This window comes from Lissotriton vulgaris, chromosome 8 (genome assembly GCF_964263255.1).
Source record: "Lissotriton vulgaris chromosome 8, aLisVul1.2, whole genome shotgun sequence".
Lineage (NCBI taxonomy): Eukaryota > Metazoa > Chordata > Amphibia > Caudata > Salamandridae > Lissotriton > Lissotriton vulgaris.
Genome location: NC_141696.1, coordinates 1,553,061,838 through 1,553,084,327, shown reverse-complemented (window position 1 = coordinate 1,553,084,327; position 22,490 = coordinate 1,553,061,838). Strand labels below are relative to the sequence as shown.

The window sequence follows — 22,490 nt, the reverse complement described above, 5'->3', positions numbered from 1 at the left end:
TTGGAGCTGAAGATGCTGCAGGCGGCTCGATGTGAAGAGTTCTGGTGGATCCAAGGGTGGATCTGAAGTGGTGAAGACCTGAAAGCAGTGGGGACAATGTTCAAAGTCACTAGCCAGTGACTACCGTGGAACCAGATTGGAACCAGGCGATGTCGGGTGCAAACAGGCGATGAGGTGTAGCTTCTCTCTGCAGCCACGTGGACAAGAAGAGGTCGAGGACATCCAGGCGTCGGTCACTAACTGTCCCACAAAGGCTCTAGCTGATGGCGGTGTCGGCAACTTGATCGGAGCAAACAGGCCTTGGCTAATGCAAGCCACGCAGGAATCAAAAAAGGCTTATCACTCGGACCAGCAAGGTCAGAGCGGGTGCTCCTTTTTACAGGAGCGAGGGCAAGTCTGGAGCAACCAGACCCGCAGTGTAGATTGTAGGTTTCACTGCCAAGATGGCCGCTGACCACGTGGCAAGTGGCCGGGATAGCGCGTCGAGTGGCACGATGCAAAAGGGCCCCACGCAGATCGTGGAGATGCTGGGGGGCTGAACTTCGGTGCAAGGGCTGCTCGGTTGTGGGGCTTCTCAACCCCAAAGCACAGCGTCGAGGGTGCCTCGGGTGCTGCGCAGTCAGCGTCTCGGGGGTCTTTCAAGAGGTCCGGTCCCACGTCTCTCGGTGCCTCCACGGGTCCCTTCTTTGCAGGGACTGTGGATCGGGCTGTGAGAAGTCTGGGAGTCTGGGTCTTGTCAGGCTCAGGGCTCGGGCTCCGGCGGGAGGCGGCGGCAAAGCAGACATCGAGTTGCTGGATGGTGCCTGTGTTCACAGGGTAGCCACTCCTAGCCCACAAGGGAGATGCTCTTCAGTCTTCTGTGCAGCAGAATGTCGAAGTCCAGTCGTCTTCTTAGTTTCAAGTTGATTCAGGATGATCTGAGGTGCTATGGCACTGCTCCCACTCTTATTCCCAATCTGAGGGGTGGATCACCTGCTAGGTCCCTCCTCTGGGTGGGACCAGGAAGGGGGGCGGTTACACCCCCTTTCCTTTGTCCAGCTCCTCGCCAGGCCTGGGTCTGGAAAGTCCCAGGACCGGTTTGGACTGGCTTATGCACGAGGACACCTTGTGTGCCCCGGGCATGTCTGATTCTATTCAGCCCTGTCCTACCCAATACATAAAATCCTGTCTCCCAAGGCAGGAAACCCTTTGTCCAAGGCATCATGCACTGGGACAGGAACAGACTAATTTGCATGTAGCCAGGTTCTGAGCTGGGATGGTGCCGTGAGCTAAATAACGGTGATGGATCAAGCCCTGATCTTTGGACTGGGTAAGAGTGGTCTGCTTAATTCAGACACTCTGTTCATCACCACCCCCTTTTCTGAATCATTTTGTACACCATAAGCGTGGAAGGGTATACTCAGATGTGAGTCCCTTGCTCATTGCACCATCAGGATTCAAGCAAGCCGGGCCGACGATGGCTGAAATGCCAGAAACCGGTCCCCGGAAGCTTGTTTCCTTCCCAGTATAAGAAATGGCTTGGTAGTTTGGTTTGCCCTGTTCCCATCATGCACTGGGACAGGAACAGACTAATTTGCATGTAGCCAGGTTCTGAGCTGGGATGGTGCAGTGAGCTAAAAAACGGTGATGGATCAAGCCCTGATCTTTGGACTGGGTAAGAGTGGTCTGCTTAATTCAGACACTCTGTTCATCACCACCCCCTTTTCTGACTCATAGTGGAGATTAAGCAAGCTATTGCCCAGAGTCGCAGAGTGTGACCCCGTGAGTCGAGTAGGCACCGGAGCGAGAATTGTCGAGTCCGTGGAATTTTTTAGCCCAAGACCCGCCGAGGCGGGGAATCGAACCCTGGTCCATGGCCGATCTGAGCTTCCGGGTCTGCCGCCTCTAACCACTGAGCCACACTTCTCCAGATAAAATAGGACACGCTAACCCTCACATTCCAAAATAGGGACTTACGGTTCCTGACCCTATATTGCACTATGCCCGTGCACAAATACAATTTTCATAGTACTAGTGCAGCATGGCCCTCCCCTTACAGCACATGCTTGTGGAGTAGGACATGGCCGACCTGACCCCAATACCTGCGACCCTGTGCTAGAAGATGCCCCGTTCTCTGCAGAAAATCAACCCCGTTGTGACAAGAGGTGGCACTCCCTGTCAAGCTATTCCAGCTCCCCTCTATCGCCACACCTTCCTCTTATTGATAACCCCCTTATGCCCCTCACCTCTGAACCCAAGGCCAACAGCAATTACTTGCAACAGATAACACAACCATTTGGAAACTCTTTAAACAGAGCTTTCTTATCACTCCAAGATTTTCTGGGGCTGGATGGGGGTCCTCGTTTAATATGTTTCTGTTAGACCTGGCACCATTAGCGTAGGTTTCCCTTCCATTTTTGCTGTTGCCTCATGTGTTTTTGCTGATGTTAGATACCTTGGGCACTGTGCCACTGCTGTCCAGTGCCACAGTGCGAGTGCTCCCTATTGTAAATTAATGTATGAATTTGTCATTCCATGATTGGCTGGTTTGGTTTACTTGTCAGACCCTGGTACAATGCACCAGGAGAGCCCTGGGCTTGTAAACCAAATGCTGCTGGTGGGTTTGCAAACAAAACAAGTGATGGACAGAATGTGGATCAATGTCACACATTCACCCCAGTCCAAAGATCTGGGCCCAAATCCATCCTTTTTTTGCACTCCACACCACCCTGGGTTAGACAATGGCGATATGCAAATCAGCTCTGACCCTGTGCCCCATGGGAACAGTACAGTCCGAACTACAAAAGCCATGTCCTTCCCAGAACGGAATCAAGCATCCGAGGACCGGACCGGTTTCGAGGTAACACCTCTCATCAGCCCGGCTAGCTTGACTCCAGTGGTGTGGAGTGCCTGGGACCCACGTCTGAGCATCCCCAGCGCACTTATGGCGGCAATTGCAAACAAAACAAGTGATGGACAGAATGTGGATCAATGTCACACATTCACCCCAGTCCAAAGATCTGGGCCCAAATCCATCGTTTTTTTGCACTCCACACCACCCTGGGTTAGACATTGGCGATATGCAAATCAGCTCTGACCCTGTGCCCCATGGGAACAGTCCAGTCCGAACTACAAAAGCCATGTCCTTCCCAGAACGGAATCAAGCATCCGAGGACCGGACCGGTTTCGAGGCAACACCTCTCATCAGCCCTTGATTCCGTTCTGGGAAGGACATGGCGTTTGTAGTTCGGACTGGACTGTTCCCATGGGGCAACAGGGTCAGAGCTGATTTGCATATCGCCATTGTCTAACCCAGGGTGGTGTGGAGTGCAAAAAAACGATGGATTTGGGCCCAGATCTTTTGACTGGGGGAGTGTGTGACATTGATCCACATTCAGTCCATCACTTGTTGTTTTTGCAATTGCCGCCCATAGTGCACTGGGGATGCCCAGACGTGGGTCCCAGGCACTCCACACCACTTGGAGTCAAGCTAGCCGGGCTGATGAGAGGTGTTACCTCGAAACCGGTCCGGTCCTCGGATGCTTGATTCCGTTCTGGGAAGGACATGGCGTTTGTAGTTCAGACTGGACTGTTCCCATGGGGCAACAGGGTCAGAGCTGATTTGCATATCGCCATTGTCTAACCCAGGGTGGCGTGGAGTGCAAAAAAACGATGGATTTGGGCCCAGATCTTTTGACTGGGGGAGTGTGTGACATTGATCCACATTCAGTCCATCACTTGTTGTTTTTGCTGGTGGGTTTGCAGCACTTGTTGTGCTACCCACAGAAGCAGCCTGTAGAAGTGTGTCTAAGGTCTGCCATTGCAGAGCCTGTGTGCAGTCTGGTACTGCCATGTTGACTGAGCAGATGTACCCACTTGCCAGTCCCTAAACCTTCCCTTTTCTTAATGTCGGACACCCCTATGGTAGGCCCAAGGGCAGGGTGGATTGTAAGTATAAGGTAGTACAAGCCCTGGTGATTCAGGGGAGAGTGGATAGGAGTTAGGAGCTCGGGAGGTAGACAAAGGGAGAAAGAGTACTAAAAGGGAACAGATTTAATTAATGAGATATTATATAGCGCTGGCTAGACCCGATGGAATCAGAGCGCTTTACATGTGGGACAATAATGTTGCAAATTACATCAGTTAAAAAATTACATAGTAGCAAGAAAAGCATTTAAAGAACTTAGGGGACAAGGTGAATGGAGCAGGAAGGGTAAGGGGATAGGGTAAAGGGGTAGGAGCAAAACCGGACGTGGAGGCAAGGGGAAAATCTGCCCACGGTCTGGCTGGGTAGGTGACGTCAGGGAGGGGGAGTCCACAACCCATCTCCTCTTTAGCTATGGTAGCTCTACCGGGCATCAGCCAAATCGCTAGGTCACTCAGGAGAGCTTGGCCAGGGAGGGAGGAAGGAGCGCGGTGCAGGTGGAATGCAGGGGAGGCTGGCGGTGGTTTGCGCAGGTGGTTGGGGAGCGGACAGCACTTTCGGGAAGGGGCAGGGTGTTTGTGGCACGAGTCAGTGGGGATACACGGGCCAGTTGCTGCGGTCCTGTGTTGTTATGTCACCCATGGTCACTTCGAAGCGCTGTGGGATCACAGGAGTGAGAGATGACGGTCGCACTTCAGTGCATTATAAAGTGGGCCTGGCATTTATGAACCAGAAGCGTCAGTACATCTTTGCTATAGGAGGGCATGGAGCCGAGTAGCACAGGGGGAGGGATTAGGGTTTGCAGGAGAGGACGAGCTCATGACTATTCCCTAAAGCACCGACTGATGCAATTGGATAGTTGTGCGTTCTACTGATTGGCGACAGCAGGCTTAAGCTTGCAGGACAGCGTGTGATTGGATGCAAGTATACCCTATAAAATAGCTGCACTGTAGCCACCATCATGCACCTATTAGACACTGGCATCTTAAAAAACAAGAGTAACCAAATAGAAAAAGAAATGGCGGGCCACTTTTTTTTGTTAGTTAAATCTTGGCACAATACCCCCAAGATCTGCTGCCCAGCACCACCGAGTCACTAGTTCAATAGTACTTAGTAAATTAGCTTACTGCAATAACCTGCTGGATTTTACTGCAAACACACATCCCTCTTCCTTGCACCCGGATTTCAGAGTCTGCCCACTCATTGGGTAAAGAAGTTCCCTGAAAAGCCATCTGACGAGTTGGGAGCACAAGAAGAATACAGACAGCACCAAAAGTGTAAACAGGCCCGTCAGGTCACTACACCTTGGACTGTACTATTTGCGTTTTCCTTCTAGCGTGCATCATCCCCTCTTCGTCACAAAACAGCTTCTTTGCTGAAAAACTCACTTTTCTCCCACTTCTCTATTCCATCATATCCAACATTTGATGTACAACACCCGACCTTTTGGGGGGGAGGGGATTTCTGGTAAAAAAAAAGGTGCAGCTTCTGCCGACATGAATGAATAAACCTAGAGGATTCTATTCTAACACTGGGGGGTATGTGCCCAATCGAGGCATTTCACAGCTCAAGGCCTTCAGATAATCCAGATTCCCCCAACCCTCCATCCCCCAGAAGACGGAAAGCTGCACCCCTCCTCTACTAATCACATGTGTTTACCCAGTTATCCCTTTAGATTACAGGTTCTTTATTCTGAAAATACGGTCACCTTGAACTGCACTCCAACTGGCACTTGGTGTGAACCACGGACTACAGCTTCCAGAATGCACTGCGTTAAACTAATGACAAAAAACATGACAATAGCCAGATCATATTCTATCCAGTTGTGAACTAGGACACCAGTTCCCAAAATGCACTGTGTGGTTAAATGAATGCCCATGACAGAAATGATGTCACTTCAGATATGGAGTCTTCCGTTAGCCTTAACCAAATATACTCAATATTCGATGCAGAACTGGCGCAAAATGTGCATTCCATTTAATAAAAATAATAAAAATGAATAATTTATGATGTTAACTCCAAGTCACTGCATGCGTCACAAACTATTGTCCGCGCTAAACCCCCGTGGACGACCCCACGTTCGCCTGTTTGGACGGCAGCTTCACCATCTTCAGCCACACAGGCCTCATCCATGCACCAGGGGTTGGCCCCACCCAGGCACTACACTTACTCACATTTTCTCGCTCTGTTGTTGAGTGCCTCGGGAGACCTGCTCATACAAAAGGTTTACTTGTGTTCCATTGCCAGCTGCTGCGGTCATGCTTTCGCTCCCACACACTTCCTATTGCATTACAAAACCTCCCACCTTACCATCATACCACTTTTTACTTTTTGTCTGACTTTCCCAGATTCTATTCCTGGTCACTTCAATGTCATTATAACCCTGCGGTAAATGCTATCTCGAAAACGGAGGCAACAAACCATCTTGTGTTTGGTATCACGCACCTTGGAATCATACCTCCACACAGAGGTATGATTCCCCCCTACTGAAGCAAGCTTTGTGGGGTCCCTGGTCTTCCCGGTACTAGCCTTCTCAAGCCAGACAGCATAAAATGGTTGCTGCCAACCAGAGACACAGGTCTGCCCTTCTGCTGCTGAGCTAAGCTCGAGCAGAGGATGGCAAAATAATTGGCATACTGTCACAGGGAGGTGTGACCACCTTCCAGACAAGATTTAGTGTACTAGGGCTGGATGGGTGCACTTCCAAAGTGCCTGAAAGTCTGCACGAGGTGCACATTTGGTGTCCCTGTGCATAGTCCAGCTCAAACCAGTTCTGGGAGGTAATGGCTCATGCTCTGGTGCGAAACTGGATAAAGGACATGGGAGTATCCTCCCCACTGTCCAGTCCCTCCCCTGGGAGGGTCCCCGGAATCTGTCCAACACTCTCCCGTGGGTACAAAAGGGCTTACCTGGCTCTATGACCCTAGATTCGACGTGGACAAGATTCTGAAACAAGAAACCACTGACCTTTGACCGTCTGGACACTCTGGACTTCGTTGGATTTCGACTGGGCCCGACTACGTCTCTCTCTCCGTCCAAAGCATTGTCTGTGCCTGTGTTCCATACAGGCTCCGTGCAGGATCTGTGAGGCATCAAGCACATCTGAAGTATCTCCCTTGGGGTAAAGAACTCACCCCCCTGCGTTTGCAGGCACCATAATGCAACTGACCAGTCTGCTGATCATGAGCTTCAGCGGACTATACAGGCTCCTGAAACACAGGAGATGGGTTCCTACGTTCCGTGAGGTTAAGCTGCCCTCTTACCAAGTTTGAGGCCACTATCCCTCGTGGGGACCGCATACCCTCGAGCCCCTGTGCACCACGTACTTTTGCAATTGCATATGCTTGTTGGTGTTCCCCAACTTTGTGCATTGGGCTGTCGATAGCCCCAAACTCTGCGCATATTTTGTACCAAGGACTTTGGCCTCCTTGCACTCTGTGCCCCTCAAGCTGTGGCTTGGTGAAACTGCTAGAGGTCCCCCTCATGACTCCTATGCCTTCGACCTGTGGGTCCATTTGAAGGACAGTCCTGATTTTCTTGGGCTCCCCTGGTTGCTCCAGGCATGCCCTAGCTCCCCTTGCTGTGGTGAGTCCTCTGGTCCTTGCTAGGCCAGACCGTAACCTTTCTTGACCTTCCTCGTGGGTTGCCGCAGCCAAGATTTGTTGGTGCTCCCGGCGGACACTGACCCCTTAGCACTCAACATCCTTCGTGGGACAGCTCATACCCGGCTCTTGGTAGTCCTCGAGGTCTCCTGGTCCCTGCAGCTGTTGAGTCATGGTCCCCTTCTTCACACCTGAAGCACCCGACATTGGTGGGCATTCGTCTACCGTTCCCCTGGTCACTACTGAGTGACCCAGACTCTGTCCCCTCTGCTTTCAGGTTTCTTCCATCAAGAATCCACCAGCGGATTCCACCGGACACTTTTCTTCTTTCCACCAGTGGCATCTCTTTGAAGACTCCCATTGAGAACGACAGCGTTTTCCGATGCTACTTCAGACCTATGCACCCGGCTTCCCTGGGATAGGTGACTCTGGTACTTCGGTAGCCATGGGTGGGGTAGTCTCCAACCTTCTATGTTCCAAAGGGTTTCCTCGTAATCTACCGGGAAGGGTCCTTTAACCTACAAATTTCAACGTGACTCTCCTATTGAATTGCACGTAGTCCGCAGTTGTATTCTCACACTGCACTCATCCTCCGTGGGGTCCCTACTTACTCACCTTGGGTGGTTCCTTGGGGTCCCAGTGATTCTATACTCTCTAGACTCTGTCTTGACTTGAGTAGTGGTTCTTTTACCACTATTTTAGTAAATGGTTTGGTCTCCCCCTCGAGCCCACTGTGTATTTGTGCTACTTTCAATTGTTTCTGTGCTACAGTATTGTGTGCTTTGTGTTTATAACATAACATGTGTATATGTAAAGCGCACGTTCACCCAGAGGTTTGTTGGCGCTGAATAACAGATGTTCATTGTTACCCAACTCAATGGTACTCATGTTATCGACCTCAGATGGATAAAAGGCTGAGTGGACCCGCCAGGATTAGAACCTGTGACCATGAGGTCGAACACAGGCCCCTGCAGTGGATGCATTAGTCCATTGAGCCATCAGTTCCGTGCTACAGTATTGTGTGCTTTGTGTTTATCTGCGTGTAGCAGATACTGTGAGGTATTTAAGTTGTTATAATAATAAATATATATTCCTATAACTCTGTGTGGTTCTCCTTTCATTTAACCAATACAATAAGATTGCATTCTGGTAAAACAAGCTGCTTAACATTCCTTTAAGACTAAGCCTGAAGGCTGCTCTCTACAGCTACCACTAGGATAGCTTTGTAAAGATTATCTTTGACCTCTTAATCACCATAAGGGTTGTTTTGACTGGTGCAAGGGGCCCACTTTAGTTAGTAGACATCATATACCAGGCAAACTTCTCACAGAGTTATATCCTGATAACACCGGATATGTCTCTGCAGCATGGAGTGTTCACGCAAATGGACCCACTCATCGGACCTGACTGAAATATAATCCTGTAACACGTGGTCTGGCTAGAGGCTGAAATTGGCGTCAGTATTTAAACCAGGTAGGAGAGACTCTCACTCTTGCCTGATTCTCGTCCTGCACATAGCGCTATGCGCTGGAAGCTTGTAACTGAATTTTAAAGCCCCGTTTTGTCTTTACTTTCATCTGATTTGCGCTCGTTATTCCTTGGTTTTAATAGTTAGAATAAATTGTTTAGAGATTATTAGGTCCCTACCTGTGCCCTTAGACCCGGATCGCACTGCTGCACTGTAATAGTTCTGCATTCACCGCCATTCGGGCGGCCCGGTCCCCGCGCTTTGTTTGTCAGGGACGCCATCTTGGGTGGGTCACTAGCGCTCCTCAGCCATTCGCTGAAGCAGACACGTGGTCTGGCTAGAGCCCTACATAGACAGTAGGGTATGGCGTGCAGCGTGTACGCGCAGCGTGGACGCCATAGTGACGCCGGAGTCATGCCAGAGTCCAGCCCGTCTGCGCCCGTCCGCGCTGAGGACGCGCTGGATGGCTGGACTCCGGACTCCGGCGATACTCCTTCCTCCCTCTACAGCTACTCCCACCAGCAAATGCTGGGTCTGAAACCTCGCCGACTGCGATGCTCGCATTCCTACGAGCCGAATGATCTTCTTCTCCCCCTACGATGTGGCTGTTACTCCACGCGTAGGCCTCCCAATTTCACCCCTAACCATCTTTTCTCTGGCCATCCCGCCATTTCCAGCCCTAAGATAGTAGGAGTAGAAGGCATCTTGATTAATGCCCGCTCCCTTGTCAAGAACAAGATAATGTTTAAAGAGATGGTATTAGATAGAACGCCTACCATAGTGTTTGTTACGGAAACATGGGCCAAGGATTCTTCTGACCCTGATCTAATCGAGGCGGTCCCTGAAGGGTACTGTCTGGTCAGACTTGATAGACAGGGTCGAGTGGGAGGGGGGATAGCGATCCTTCATAAAGACCACCTGCAATGCTATATTGTACCTATACCCGACTTCCCAGACAGCTTTCAAGCACTTTACTTTACAATAAAGGAAGCGCAATGTCCCTTTTTTAATGGAATTTTAGTATATCGACCACCAGGCTCGAGAACTCATTTTACGCACAACCTCCTCCAGTCCCTGGAACCCTACTTCGGCCGAGAAAATTTTTCTATCCTGGGTGATTTTAACTATCATTTAGAACGGCACGATCTATCTGATACATCATGTCTCACTGAGGCTCTGGAATCATGTGGAGTCACGCAACGTGTTAGCGGAGCCACCCATCGTGCAGGCCACACACTGGATGGTATTTTCTCCAATGACTCTCGTCTGACCATCAAGGATCCGGTGTATCTATCTTGGTCTGATCATTTGGCGGTTCCTTTTCTTTTGGAATACCATAGGGTGGACTTTTGCAAAAAAGGGAATCACGTAATGTAAACTGCCAGAAATTTTAGGAATATCAGCAGTGATTCCTTCCTGCCCTGGGCTGCAAGCCTTTCTATCACTGGCTTGGACAGCGTACAGACCGCAGTTGGCCATTTTGAACAGGTCACTACTGAGGCCTTGAATAAATTGGCCCCAGTACAGTCCCGCCGCCGAGCCAGAAAGAGACCATCTGCCCCTTGGTTCTCTGATTCCCTCAGACTTCTTAGGCAAGAAGTAAGGAGAAAGGAGAGGCTCTGGCACGCTAGCTGGGACCTTAAGAACAAGGAAGCCCATAAACTCCTTGTCAGGAAATATAAAGCTGAGATTGTGCAGGCCAAACAAGACTACTTTGTAACCCTGACTACCTCGCTTTCCTCGCCGAAGGAGCTCTTTAAAACTGTTGACTCTTTAGTCAACCAGCAAGCCCCTGATCCTGTTATTCCTTCGCAGGACCTATGTGATAAGATTGCCTCCTTTTTCCACACCAAAATACAGGAAATTCACCTGGCTCTCGAGGAACAAAGAGTTTGTATCAGTGTGCCCACTGCTGGGGTTGAGATGAACATGACCACTACAGACATCTCCCCACTGTGCACCCTGGACTATTTTCCCCCGCTGGCCTTGCAAGATCTGGAGATCCTGCTTAATAAGACCAAGTCTGGCTCTCCCCTGGATACCTGCCCACTGAAAATCATCAAGCAGTGTAGGGAGACCCTCCTACCACCGCTGCTAGAAATAATGAATCTAGCCATCAGAGACGGTATTTTCCCTATGGAGTGGAAGAAGGCGGTAGTGAAACCCCTGTTAAAAAAGGCCTCCCTTGACCCGGAGGTCCTAAAAAACTTCCGGCCTATCTCGCTGCTTCCTGCCCCAGCGAAGGTGCTTGAGCCACACCTTAACAAGCATCTCGCTGTTTTTGTGGAAAGCTCGGGATGCCTGGACTCCTCCCAGCATGGATTCAGGAGGGAACACAGCACCGAGTCAGCCCTCACCATCGTGCTCGATAAGATCCGCACGACAGTGGATGGGGGCCAGACCACCCTCCTGGTCCTGCTAGATATAACTGCGGCTTTCGATACCCTCTCCCCCTCAGTACTTACATCTCACCTGAGGGAGGTGGGGGTGAGGGACGCAGCCTTAGATCTTTTGACCTCTTTCCTTATGGGGAGGGAACAAAGAGTCAAGCTGGGGGAGTTCCTATCTCCATCCCGACCAGTGCTGTGTGGGGTCCCCCAAGGGTCGGCGCTTAGTCCGACCCTTTTCAACATCTATGTGACCCCACTAGCCAGGCTAATAAGATCTTTCGGGATGGAGGTAGTCTCTTATGCAGATGACACCCAAATACTCGTCTCTCTCTCCCATTCAGATGTGCTAATCGCCTCCAAGTTTAGATCTTGTATGGAGGCGGTTGGTCATTGGATGATTCAGAACTCTCTTAAACTGAATGGGGAGAAGACTGAGGTGATGGTGTTTGAGGGGAAATAAAACATCTGGTCAGCCAATTGGTGGCCTGACTCACTAGGAATATGCCCTTCCCCCACAACATCTGCTAAGAATCTCGGGGTGATGATAGACCCTGCCCTTGACATGGGCAGTCAGGTGAGTAGAACCGTTTCCACCTGCTGGGGCTTGATTCACACCCTGCGAAGGATCAGGAAATATCTTTCCTTGCAGGCTAGAAAGCAAATAGCCGTCGCACTTATTGGTTCCCGTTTGGACTACTGTAATGCGCTGTATGCTGGGCTAAACAGGAGCCACCTGCAGCGCTTACAGGTAGTCCAAAACGCCATAGCCAGATTTGTCCTGGATATTCCCAGACGCTCCTCGGCCACTGCGGCCAGGAAAACGCTGCATTGGCTACCGGTAGAACATCGAATCCGGTTTAAAGTCTTATGCATGACCTACAGAGCCATCGCTAAAAATAGCGACACGGGAATTGGGTCTATCATCTCCCATTACATCCCTGGAAGGAACTTGCGTTCCTCCGGGAAATCGCTTCTGACAGCCCCCCGCGTACGAAGAGCTAGATGGGGTGGCAGGGCCTTCTCCACTCTAGCCCCTAAATGGTGGAATGATCTTCCTCTGGACCTGAGATCCCTTCCGTCTTTACAGAATTTCCGCACTGCCCTAAAAACTCGCCTCTTCCGACAAGCCTCTATGTAAGGACGTCTGTTTCAATTTCTGATCGCGTTGTTAGGCGCCTTGATACCTAATTTCTAATTTCTAATTTAAAACACTTGTAGAGCGCGGCGTACACCTTGCGGTTTCTTGGCGCTGGAGGTTCAGTAACTGAGGGAGAAAGACCATGGAAGGGTGGAGTAAGTATTAGGCGGGGAAAGCCTGGCTGAAAAGGAAAGTTTTCAGGTCTCTACGGAAGGAGAGATACTGAGTTGCAGAACGGAGATTGTCTGGAAGTGAGTTCCAGAAAATAGGGGCCAGAGTTGAGAAGTTAGAACCGCCCCACTTTTTGCGTGAGAAGCGGGGGATCTGGAGAAGGGACTTGGAGGAAGACCGGAGATTTCTAGCGGGGACATAGGGTTTAATTAGTGAGGCGATGAAAGCGGGGGCAGTGCCCTGGCGGGCCTGAAAAACAATGCATCCGATCTTAAAAAGGGAGCGTTGTTTCACGGGGAGCCAGTGAAGCTCTTTTAGAAGGGGGGTGGAGTGGTGATGGCGTGGAAGGCCGTATATCAGCCTGGCCGCCTGGTTCTGGATGGTTTGGAGTCTACGCAGGCTGTACGCTGGAATGCCATGATAGAGGGCGTTGGCGTAGTCCAATCGTGAAATTACCAGGGCGGCTATGATGATCTTAAGTGCCTGGGGAGAGAAGAAGCGGGAGACAGAGCGGATAGTTCGGAGAGTGAGGAAACAGGAGGAAACCACGGAACTGATTTGTGAGTGAAGAGTGAGCTGATTATTCATTTTAACACCCAGTGTTTTGACCGCGGTGGAGGGGGATGGTGCCGGGCCAAGAGAGGGGGGCCAGAAAAGAGAATTATTATATATATTATTATTATAAACCGGTGCCTGGCCCATTGTAGGAGGTATTCAGTGACAAAGTCTTGCATGTTCAGGGTATGTGGGAATATCACAGACTTGGACAAGTTGCTGCATAATCCGGCACATCCACTAAAATGGACACTTTCCTGAATGACAGGACCAAGTTTAATTTCCAGGTTGCAGATGAACAGTGTGATGTCATCTGCATACATGGATACTAGAATTCTCTGAGAGGAGACTGCAAGCCTGCTGTGAGAATGGTGCCGCCGCAACCTGGTAAAAAGGGGGTCCATCCTGATAGTAAATAGGGCATCTTTATCTGGTTCCCCTAGACAACACAAAGGGAAAAGTGACCACACCCATTTACTCACAGGCAGGCGGTAGGATGTGTACACAGTAGTTTAATCAGGCGTAAGAAGTTATCACTAAGGCCTATGCAGGTAAAGAGAATGAAAGAGATAAGGCCGCTCTAAAGTGTCAAATGCATGGGTGGCGTCAAACAAAACCGCCAACATGTCGAACCGGGGATCAACGGTATAGAGAAGAGCAGAGGTTGTGAGTTGTTGATCCGTTAGGGATGAAGCCGGATTGATCTTGGTGAACAATATGCCAAAAGGGAGGGAGAAGGCGGAATGCAATTAGTTTGGCCAAGATCTTATTATCCAGATTGATCACGGATACAGGTCTGTAGGCGGCACCATTCACACTGCGGGCTTGCGAGAATTCTAGTATCCATGTATGCAGATGACATCACACTGTTCATCTGCAACCTGGAAATTAAACTTGGTCCTGTCATTCAGGAAAGTATCCATTTTAGTGGAGGTGCCGGATTATCCAGCAACTTGTCCAAGTCTGTGATATTCCCACATACCCTGAACATGCAAGACTTTGTCACTGAATACCTCCTACAATGGGCCAGGCACCGGTTTGCTACCTGGGAGTTCGGCTTAGAGGAGATCTGAGTGAACTTTGGGGTACAAATTAGGACAGGCTCATGACGTGGCTGGAGAACTGTGTGCAGGCGTGGAAGCGATTGCGTCTGTCCCTAGCAGGGAGAGTCGTAGTTGCCACAATGGTAATCCCTAAATTCTTGTACTTCTTCACAAGGCTTAGGGAGCTTGTGAGGTTTCAGGACACTGACAATAAGCACCTCTCGAAGTGAAGGAGGTAGTACATCCCGCTTAAGGGATTCCTCATACATAGACAGAAGATGGTGGGCGAGGATTTGGACATATTCTTCATACAAGACTATTGTGAAGCCATCCAGGCCCGGTGCTTTGTCCCCAGGTATGCTTCGAATCACCTGCACAATGTCCTCAGCTGAGAAATGTGCATCCACAAACGTTGGTGTCATCCAACCAGAGCAGTTAAATAGTATCAAAGTATCAGATCAGGGTGGTAAAGTCAGACGACAATGAGGTGGAGTGCACGTCAATAAAGAACCCAGCCATTACTCATCGGATAGTGGCAGAGCGAGCATGGACTGAATGCTGGTCATTCAATATCTCTGTAATACCCACAAGCTCAACGCTTGTGAAGTAGCCTGGCAAGTGTCTTGCCCGCCATATCCCTCTCCCTAAATGCCAGGTCAAAGCCACCTAGCCAAGATAATGCATCTCCTGGTCGCAGCCTCTTCCTATTCCAATAATTTGTTTTTGAACAATGCAGATGTAATCACATCATTGGTTTCAACGAATCAGACCTCTAGCGGTTGAATAACAGTCTCTACTGGTTGAGGGTCTTATGTAGTGCCCTGGGTACTACAGCCTTCTTAGTACGCCACATCCCATGGATGACCACCTTAAACGCCTGCCACAGTGTGGAAGGAGAATCTACTGAACATGCATTGAGGTAAAAAAAAAAAAATCTAGAATGACTGCATTAATCTTAGTTTTAAATCCCGAGTCCCGAAGGGCATTGGGGGATGCCTCTGGAGAAAGCCCTCTCACTAATGTCTGGAGGGGTAATCTCCAACAATACAGGGGCATGATCCGACAGTGGGTAAGTGTAAACATTAGTAGTGCAATTACCGATATCCTTGGTAAATCAACCAGTAGTCTATCTGGACAATGTAGTCTGTGTTGCGGTAACGCATGTGCCTTCGGTGCTTGTGGGGTCTATGAGTCGCCAAATATCTGTGAGTACATAGTCTGTCAAGAGTATATGTAATTGAGTAGCATCCCCCGAGTGCGGGTGGCATGTGGCGCTGGATCTATCTGCATCATCTATTCTGACCATAGACTGAAGTTAGGATTATGGGAAGGCCGTGTAAGTGTCCTGCTGAAATGACAAACCTGCCTTGTGTTTCACATATCACCTAAGCCGTATGCCACGGTACCACTTTTTGGAGGCGTATAGCGACTCCCCGTGCATAATTAGAGAAGATGGAGATTAGGGTCTCCGCAAGCCATCCAGCGCACAATCTGCCTCGGCCTGATTCCGTCTGGTGGAGTGCCTGCTACAGTCATACATCGATGCAACAGCGATACAAGTATGCACGTACCGGCCATGTTTTGCGCCAGTCATTGAGCCCCTCAATATTGCAGGTAAGACATCTAATGGTGGTCATCGACATTCATGGAGGGCATGCAGTTCCTTGGCTAAATGTTGCAGTGAAGAGGAAAATGAACCAGCCGTAGTGAAGAGCAATGTGACTAGAAAATGATAAAACAGAGTTCCAGATGCCCACCCACCTCCCAGAAATACACAAGCATAATCTAGTAAAATGTAGGGAATCATCCCAGGGAGGCCCCAAGAGATTCCAGGTTACTCCCCAGCCAGTGTACTGCTGGGTGGCCAAGGAGAGAAGAGAAGAAGGAAAGGTTGAGGAGAAGCTGATTAGCCATTAGCTGATTAGCCATGTTCGCCCTGTCCAGAAAACAATAATGCGTGCCTTGACCAAGGGGGCAACGGCATTGCTGCTGGCACATCCGCACCCACAGTGAGCATCAGACCAGAGGCAGGAGTTCCCTGGATTGTGCAGCCTCCCCACCAGGCAGCAACAGAGTCCAACAATTAGTCTTCTTTTTCACTGAAATGACCAGCATTTGAGTTAATGGGGGAGGCAGCATGCCCTTCCACTGGGGTGCCCCATCCCCAACCATGAGCGATTTCCCAATGTGGTTGATAAAGTAGTAAGTAGGTGGTGCCTGTTTTCTATAGTGTGCGCCTAGTAGGCAAGAATGTTCGGCATGCAGCCTGCACCCTTGTCCATGCCCTAAAAACTCATTTAAACAGTGCTAGGTCTCTCCAGGACTTGTACATCCGCGTAAGGTTTTAACACTAGTGAAGGCGGTAATAAAGGTTATTATGTTTGATGCTAGGGCAAGAGCAATTGGTGACGAGAAGAAACGGACATCTCCTTCCCCCTGACAAACATAGGGGTGAGTGTTGGGGGCTCAGGACAGACACACATCTCCGTTCCCCTGACATACACAGGGGTGAGTGTTGGGGGGCTTAGGACAGACACATGTCTCTTTTCCCTGACATACACAGGGGTGAGTGTTGGGGGCTTAGGACAGACACACTTCTCCTTTTCCCAGACATACACAGGGGTGAGTGTTGGGGGGCTCAGGAAAGACACACATCTCCTTCCCCCTGACATACACAGGGGTGAGTATTGGGGGCTTAGGACAGACACACATCTCCTTCCCTTGACATACACAGGGGTGAGTGTTGGGGGGGCTCAGGTCAGACACACATCTCCTTCCCTTGACATACACAGGGGTGAGTGTTGGCGGGCTCAGGTCAGACACACATCTCCTTCCCTTGACATACACAGGGTGTGTGGGGGGCTTAGGACAGACACACATATCCCTTCCCCTGAGATACACAGGGGTGAGTGTTGGGGGGCTTAGGACAGACACACGTCTCCTTTCCCCTGACATACTCAGGGGTGAGTGTTGGAGGGCTCAGGTCAGACACACATCTCCTTCCCTTGACATACACAGGGGTGTGTGGGGGGCTTAGGACAGACACACATATCCCTCCCCCTGAGATACACAGGGGTGAGTGCTGGGGGGCTTAGGACAGACACACATCTCCTTTCCCCGACATACACAGGGGTGAGTGTTGGGGGCTTAGGACAGACACACATCTCCCTCCCCCTGACATACACAGGGGTGAGTGTTGGGGGCTCAGGACAGACACACATCTCCCTCCACCGACATACACAGGGGTGAGTGTTGGGGGGTGTTATCCTCTCTCCCCCTCATCCTCTCCCCTGTTCGGTCTCTTCTACTCCTTCGGCCGCAGCTGGTTTCAGCCTCGAGGCCGCTCAGGGTCACTGCAGTCTGAGCTACTGCTGAGTCCGTCGTCTCTTTCAGTTACTCTAAGCCCTGGGGCCCGTGAGTTCCTCTTCCGGTCGTCGAGGGCAGAGACAGCACCAGCAGTGGATGCAGTCACTGCACTGCCTAGTCCGTTATCTCTTTCAATTACTCTCAGCCCCGCAGAAACGTCATTTCCTTTTCCGGGTGAGCGAGGGCAGAGACAGCACCAGCAGTAACTGCAGTCACTTCGGCTCTTCCTCGGCTCCAGCAGCTGTAGGGGTGGAAGGATCCTCGGTCTGTGGGGTGACCTTCACCCTCTGACCCCGGACGTCACCCCCGGCCTCGGATTGTCATCTTCCCGTCCCTGGCCGAGGGGGAGAGGGCTCTGAGCAGGTGTCTGCGCAGGTAGAGTCTACAGACCCCCCCCCCCCCCCCACCCCGCTTCAGACAACCTGAACTCTGCACCCCCCCTTCAAGCAATGCCCCCCCATCCAGGCTGCGACCCCTTCACCCCCCCCCCCCCCCCCTCTCCTCCTCGTCTGTATCCCTCTTCACCTGTCCCAGTTCAAATGCAGGTTCATTTTTTAAAGTACGACCCTGTCCATTTTGCGCGGTTACCGTCTAACCATAAATGAAGTCTATGGAAGGCTTGTTTTCCTTAATTTTTATCTCAGAATGAGAGGCAAAAAAGTCCCCGGGTTCACCTTATTTCACAGAATGAATGAATGGAATTGATGTGTTCATTGCCTTGAATGATGCTTGCAATTTCCAGCTCCATGCAGGTAAAAGCCAAGCTGTAAGCCTCCCATGAAATATGCTGCTCAGATACCCTGCACTAAAACCAGCCTTGGCAAGCAAGTGAAATTCAAACGGCAGCATTCATTAGGCATAAATGTGCTTTAGTGCTGACAGCTTGAGCATCCAATGCAGGTTGGGTGTCACAACAAAACAGAAACAAGGAAAAAATAATCTATAACTTCTTTGTTGACCTTTCATCATTGAGAAACTACATACACAATAAGCGCACAACTAAATGAAAGATGATAAACCACACGTTAAAGAAATGAATGAGAAATGCGTTCTATTATGTTACCGTTCTCAAACGTCACTTAGTTAATGCAATCACTGCAGAGATTTTGTGTGGAACCAGAGAGAAACTGAATTGAGCCTCGGTTGGAACAGTGGGTTCTAGTGGCTTCTGTATTATAGAGGTAAAAGGTGGCAGCCTGCAACTGAAGGCACGATGAAGATGCGCTTAGTTGTAAAATTGTATTGTAGACAGTAAAAGGCTGCAGAGATTTAGTTTTGTAATGCAAGCATTAACCTTCTATTTCTATGTTCTGGCACTAGTTTACATTTACTTTTGGAGCTTTTGTATTCCTCCAAAGGGTTTCATTTTTGATCTTTGTCTGTTTCCATGAACTTCATTACTTGGTTTTACTCATGAGAAAGTGTCACTCTAAGTGTTACATATTGGGCAGTTGGATGTCATAACATAACGTGTATTTATAAAGCGCACGTTCACCCAGAGGTTTTTTGGTGCTGAATAACAGATGTTTATTATTACCCAACTCAATGGTACTCATTTTATTGACCTCAGATGGATGAAAGGCTGAGTGGACCCACGGGGATTTGAACCTGTGACCATAAGGTCGAACACAGGCCCCTGCAGTGGACGCATTAGTCCACTGAGCCACCAGAGCCGGTCACTCATAAGTGCACTGAAATCATGGAAATGTCACACATAAACAATCTGAAAACTTGACAGCTATGCTACGGTGTCCCTGAGTGGCCAAATCTGAGATTCACTACCTTGGTTCATTGTTTTTGCTGCAACGTCGCACATTAAAAACAAGTCAGGCCGAGCTCAGTCTCTACAGGAGACACATAGTGACATGTGGCACTGGATCTATTCGTCTGCGGGTGGCTCGGATGAGCCTTTAAATACACAAACAGCAAGCGCTGGGTCCAGCCTCCCGTGGATCCCGGCACCTTTTGCTGGTTTCCGGATCCTGAAACAGTGACCAAACGGTGAGCTGCCATTAGACATCCAGACCCATAGCCCCACTCACTCCTGTGCCCCTTGACCCTGGCTCCAGGGGGTGCATTACACTCTTGCAGGCAGTTAAGGTCATCTGATTGGTGCCGGTGGGCGCCACTGGCACTTATCCTTGAGGACCAGAAGTCCTTCCACACAATCAGCTATCCTATACATAATTTTGCTTGTTTTATATAATTTATTATTTTAAACGTCTTTTCTGACAATCCAAGCATCATATCATATGTGTTATGTTATTATGTGACCTCGGCGTCGTAGCGTCATTATGAGGGATATTTCCCTTCTTTGCCTGTGAGCGCCCTGCCTAGACCGGGTCTCTGCAATTGCACCACTGCCCACCCGTGAAGCAGGACTCCAAGCAGTCATCAGGAAGCATTGACCGGTAGAACAACCACACCATTGTCCTGTTCATTTCTACACGTGCAATGCACTGGTGACTTATAGCACTGCTTTGTCATTTCATTCATCACTCCTCGGGTCCTGCCCCCGCCACCCCAACCTCACTGTCTACAGCCCGCAATCATTCCAATCCCAAGTTTGCAGTTCATCCGGGAGGTTCCAGACCCCATGCAAGAGTGAGGGGTCGGGAGGTCATTGGTGACACCTGGCGTCAATTCTTGATAGCACATGGAACCAGGTACAAATACTGCCCGCATTGGTCAGCAGCTGATCCTTGGTGCTCTGTAGCCCCTCTATAAAAGGAGGCAGTGTGTAGGGATTGAAGGACTCTGGGCCAGCATCAGCCTGTCAAGCAGATGCCTTATATGATATTTGATGACCTTAAAGTTAAACCATCCACGTAAACAGTGAGCCACCTTTGGCACAATTCTTTCTCTATTTACTATCGGGAAAGTGTATTTGTTGTGCTTGATCTCATTAAAATGGAAAAGGCTGAAAGAGCGGTGCTGCCTGGCCTTGAGAAAGGAAAGAGTCTGTTGTGATTTAATGCAGTTCTCTGTTCATATTAGTTTTGGTTTTCTTTCTAAATATAAACATTTGGGTGGAATAAATGGCTCACCCTTTTCATTGCTGCATAAAACAACACATACACACCCAGAAAATATGGGAAAGTCAATCATAAGTATAAAAAAACCAGCAGCTATGTTGACCTGGACTGTGCACAGAAACTACCCTCACTCTGCTGCTTGGAGGAGCATAGGGTGCAGACAGGGCAGGGTCTGATCTGTCCCAGGGTGGTAGTGTAGTAGCACATATATAGCGCTTGATAACACTGACAAGGTGTCAAAGCACGTTTTCAAAGGATGTAGCACACTTTCCCTGTGGGTGTGCCATGGATTTAATTGCATAAATTATGTATGGTTAGTGTTTTGATGGACATGAAGACACAGATATATTTTTATCATCATCATCATAATCTTTATTTCGGCAATGTCTGCCATAAAAGGTACAAATGACATTTGATCAAGACATGAATATTAAAATGTAAACATTAAAACATAAAAAATCTATATACAAATACAAGGGCCTGCCATTTGACATACAAAAAATATCAATGTCATAATTTGTAATTTTAGCAATTGTCATAAATCCCCGTCTAAAAGTTATCTCCTCTTATGCCAAAATATCCTCAAATATTTGGCTAAAGCAAATACTATATGCCTAGATAAATCGGTCTTGAGGACCCTGTAAGCATGCAGGCAGTGAGAAAACCCCAAGTTTTTACATAATGGGACAATCCATTTCCTCCGCGCCTGCGCATAAGCATTACAAAAAAACAATATGTGCAAATCAGTTTCGTATTCAAATTTACATCCTGGGCAGTGGGACGGGCAAGATTCGGCCCATTTACTAGTATAGGCCCGTAATGGTAAACTGCCATACCTCCATTGGAGATACAGTTTCCTAATGGATCTTGGGGATATATCATCTTAAACGGTTTCAAATCTATAACTATCCTTAATTGTTAAAAATGATGATGTTAAAATGCCTAGGCTGGTTCCTTGTAAATGACTAGCAAGTTTGCTTTCTTGGTACTGGGTGATGAGCTGCCTCCGTGTGACCCGGGAGCATGATGAAAGAGTGGGTCAGACCATAGGGTGAGTAGCCCTAAGTTCCCTAGTTCTTTCTTTATATAGTTTAGCCAGGGAATTTTCCCAATATTTGGGAGGGTAAGAATTTCCTGGAGTTCTAGCCTGTAAATTTCTAGCTCTGGTACAGACCAAATCCTGCGCCAGAAAATTAAAGGTCGTAAGCCCAAATCTTCGTCAAGGGGTCTCAAACCCAAGTCGAGTCTCATAGGCAAAAGGGGAGTGCTAGGGGCAAGAGATATAAGCTGTCTGGTAAATGTATTCTCAGTTGCTACTAGGTCGCAATTGGTCGTGTAGCCCCAGAGTTCGCTTCCGTACATAGCCGCTCCCCTAGCCTGTGCTCTGTAGATCTCTAGTGGGGGACTTTGCAGCTTGGATTTGATGTGAAAATGGTTGAGAAATTAGTCACTTTGGGTGCCAGTGTTTGAAAGGGTACAAACTGTGTGAGTGAAGTATAGTTTGTTTGGCAACTGGTCTGGTGTTTTACCTGTATGCAGACTCTGCTCAAGCCACACTAGAGCAAGTGTGAAGCTTTGTTTGTGCACCAGTGTGGGGGAAAGGTCAAAGAAAAGATGCGCTCATCCCTGCAAGTGGATACTTACCAGTTTTGGCTTGGTCTCTCTTGAATGTGAGCACCGGAAGTGCCCACACATGAGTTGATACCACTCCTGGGTTGGGTGCAATCTTTCATTATCTACAGCATGGGTGCTCATAACATTTTTACTGGAGTAGCAACTTCTGCATTGGGGTGTTGGGACTCCACCCTTCAGATTTTG

At 49.2% G+C, this 22,490-nt stretch overlaps 1 pseudogene across 1 annotated transcript in view; it reads left to right on the top strand.

The window, feature by feature from the left end:
- The first annotated feature begins 17,861 nt into the window (after positions 1-17,861).
- LOC147700370 (uncharacterized) overlaps positions 17,862-22,490 on the top strand; it is an 82,743-nt pseudogene continuing 78,114 nt past the window's right edge. The window contains exon 1 of the transcript XR_015299411.1: positions 17,862-18,012. The product of XR_015299411.1 is annotated as an uncharacterized LOC147700370 (transcript). The remainder of the gene's footprint in view (positions 18,013-22,490) is intronic.